Source organism: Capra hircus, unplaced genomic scaffold (assembly GCF_001704415.2).
Source record: "Capra hircus breed San Clemente unplaced genomic scaffold, ASM170441v1, whole genome shotgun sequence".
Taxonomy (NCBI): domain Eukaryota; kingdom Metazoa; phylum Chordata; class Mammalia; order Artiodactyla; family Bovidae; genus Capra; species Capra hircus.
Genome location: NW_017189747.1, coordinates 22,552 through 26,011, shown reverse-complemented (window position 1 = coordinate 26,011; position 3,460 = coordinate 22,552). Strand labels below are relative to the sequence as shown.

At 50.7% G+C, this 3,460-nt stretch overlaps 1 pseudogene; it reads left to right on the top strand.

Annotated features, from left to right (window-relative positions):
* The first annotated feature begins 982 nt into the window (after positions 1–982).
* Positions 983–1,824, top strand: LOC102180207 (annotated as a pseudogene).
* Positions 1,825–3,460: the final 1,636 nt, after the last annotated feature.

Sequence of the window (3,460 nt, the reverse complement as noted above, 5' to 3'; positions counted from 1 at the left end):
CAGAACGGTGGCCACGTGAAACCCCCAACCCCCACAACTTGGCCTCGGAGCTTGTGGGTAGGATCCGGGCAGCTCTAACGGCTGCGGGGCACCCTCATTGTGATATTGGATGTGGGACAGTGAGGGAGGAGGGGACCTCGGTCCGAGGGGTTGGTAGCTGGTCAGTATAGGGAGGATGTGAGGGCTTAGGAGGAGCCAGGGTGAGGACCATCCTCCCCGACACATGGGCCAGTCAGGACCCTCCTCTGAGGTCAGCGCTTCCTCCTGGCCAAACATGGGGAAGGGAGGCTGCGGTCTGAGTGGGGAGGTTAGAGCTTGCTTACAGAAGGGCGGGTCCGGGACCTTCAGGTGGGAGGCTGAGCGCTCCCTCCTCTCCTTCTCCAGAGTCACAGGGAAGGTGGCAGCATCAGGTTCAGAGCAGAAGAGGGATCGGGGCGGGTGCTAGGGGGTCATTCCCCGTTTATCATCCTAACTCTGAATGTGAACTGAAAGGACATGCCTCCCCTGCCAGCCCCCACAGGCCCCGGTCTAACGCCCAGGCAGGGCTATCTGGCTGCGCCCCAGGTCTCACTCTCACTTCCTCCTCAGGGGTCTCAGGGACAGGCTGACTAGGAGAACAGGAGACTTGTGGGTCCTAGAGCAGTGGCCTTGCGAAGCGGACTTGGTTTAAGTCGGGGACGACTCTCCCTGGTGAAGGTGCTCACAACAGTTCTTTGTGTTCCTCAAGGTGCCCTCGTTGCCTGCCTTCCTAACTGCACGCCGCCTGCGGTCCTTGACCTGTGTCATCATGCCTCGGAAGCACAAAAACAAGCATCATGCCCACGGGAAACGTCCACCAGGTCCAGGGGAACACTGCAGGAGGCCCAGGCCAGTGCTGCTGCAGCCCCAGGAGAGGAGTGCCCCTCCTCCCCCTCTTCTGTCCCTCAGGGTTCTCCCCCGAGCTTCCTCTGCTGCTGGCGATCGCCAGGAGCTTCAGGGAGCCATGGCCCCTAGCTCTCCTGATGCAGAGGCTTCCTGTGCAGGAGCTGATCAAGGTGCCCAGGGCCCCGAGGAGGATAGTGCAGATGCCGCCCGAGCAGCCCTGCTCGCTCGGAGCATTCGCAAAGATCCTCTCATGAGGAAGGCCAGCATGGTGATGGATTTCCTGCTGGAGAGGTACACCAAGAAGGAGCCCATCACAAAGAATGCCATGCTGAATGTCATCGGAAGGAAGTACAAGGCAGCACTTCCCGGAGATCCTGAGCAGAGCCTCTGAGCGCGTGGAGCTGGTGTTTGGCCTGGAGCTGAAGGAAGTCGACTGCAGCAGGAACATCTACGCCCTCGTCAACAAGTTCACTCTCGGGGTTGAGGAAGGTTCAAGTGATGAGGAGGCGCTGCCCAAGTCTGGTCTCCTCATGGCGCTCCTGGGGCATCATCTTTATGAAGGGTAACCGCGCCACCGAGGAGGAGATCTGGGATTTCCTCAATGTGTTGGGGATCTATGCTGGGAGGAAGCACTCCATCTTTGGGGAGCCCAGAAAGCTCATCACCAAAGATCTGGTGCAGAAGGGGTACCTCAACTACCGCCAGGTGCCCAATAGCGATCCTCCACTCTATGAGTTCCTGTGGGGCCCGAGATCTTATGCTGAGACCAATAAGATGAAGGTGTTGGAAGTTCTGGCCAAGATCCAGGATACGGTCCCGAGTTCCTTCCCAGACCTCTATGACGAGGCTCTGAGAGATCAGGCGTTTAGAGCAGGGCTGAGAGGCATTCCCATTTCTCCAGCTTTGGCTGAGGCCAGTGTCCCTTCCAGGGCCAAGTCCTACAGCTCCTCCCACGTCTAGGGAGGGGTCAGGGCATTTTGTTCCCTTTGAGTTGGAAGAGAACAGTCCACTCCAAATAGGCAGGTAGTAGGGGTGGGGGGAACAAAACTCATATCTTCTTCACAGTTTTAAGTAGTATGGGAGTTTAGGTGCAGTTTTAACAAAATATGCATGTTTTCCTGTTATCCATATGAATACTATCTAGTCAGAAATAGATGATTTCGTTAGGTAGGTAGAGGTGTTTTATAATTTTAAATGTTACTGCTCTTCATAAGGTTTATTTTGCTTCAGAATCTAGGTTTATTAATGTCATGGAGTCATGTTTACTGCTATTAGGTTTATGACTAGGAGTTTGTTATTTGTAAACAAGTTGAAAAGACTTCAGCATTTTCCTTATGGTCCAGAATGAGGTAATATAGCATTGGAATAAGATTTTACTTGGAAATGTGTAAGAATCCTAGAGATAAATATTTGGGATCAGAAAGCTTTCAGAGTAAACACGGGTTTCTTCTTCATTTGTCTTATCTGTCCTCTTTCCTTGTAAAAGCTAATAACATGGACTTAGATTTGTGTAGCTTATTCAAACTGTATGACACTTAAATCATAATAAAACAGAGTCTTTGCTCATTATTTCTGTTTTCTGCCAAATAAACTGACCATCTTCTGTTTAGAAGGCTTTCTTATAGTACTGGGTTGGTAAGAACATGGAGACCAAGCCACTGCCCATGGAATTTTGAGTCTAGCAGCAGATACCACATACGGAAGGTGGTGAGCTAACTCTAAGGAATAAACAGATCATAAATTTAAATGGGGGAGGTGTGGAAGAGGAGGTTCCAGCTGAGAGCAAGCACATCTAAGTTACCTGATTAAGGCAGCATTGGGTTTGGGAAACGTCTAGTTCCTCGGTGGGAGGTCATTTTCAGTCCAGATGCATGATGGGCTAGATGAAGCTGTGGGAGTGATGCCAGAACTCATATCATGGTTCTCAGAGGTGAGGCGCAAACCTAGAATATATCTAAACCATATATTGCTACTGCTTAGTCACCTCAGTTGTGTCTGATTTCTGTGCACCCGTAGATGGCAGCCCATCAGGCTCCCCCGTCCCTGGATTCTCCAGGAAGAACACAGTGGTTGCATTTCCTTCCAATGCATGAAGTGAAAGGAAGTGAAGTCACTGTCGTGTCGACCTCAGCGTCCCATGGACTGCAGCTACCAGGCTCCTCCCCATGGATTTCAGAAGTACTGGAGTGGGATGCTTTATTTACCATTATTTGGGGATATCTGAAAACCATAGGGAATCTCAACATAGGGAATGAAAGGGGCCCTGTGCACTTGAGCCAGGGCAAGTGAACACTCACACTATGTGTTTTCATCAAAAGCTGTCCAGAGTGTTTCTGAGAAATAAGGGTGATACCCATTGAAGCGAGATGCCACGATGTCCCTGGACTGTCTCTCTTTTCTGGGATGGGAGCACCAGAACTTGCTCTGTAAATGGGCAGTTTAAATAGGTTATGTTTAGTGTAACTTGGCAAACTAAGGGTGGGCTCAATTTTTACAGTCAGTGGTATTAAATTAGGGGTGGTTTGGGGAAAAAAAAAAAAAAAAAACACCTGAGAGGGAAGTTGCTGGTCCTTGAGACAGATGAACTTGTACTTTC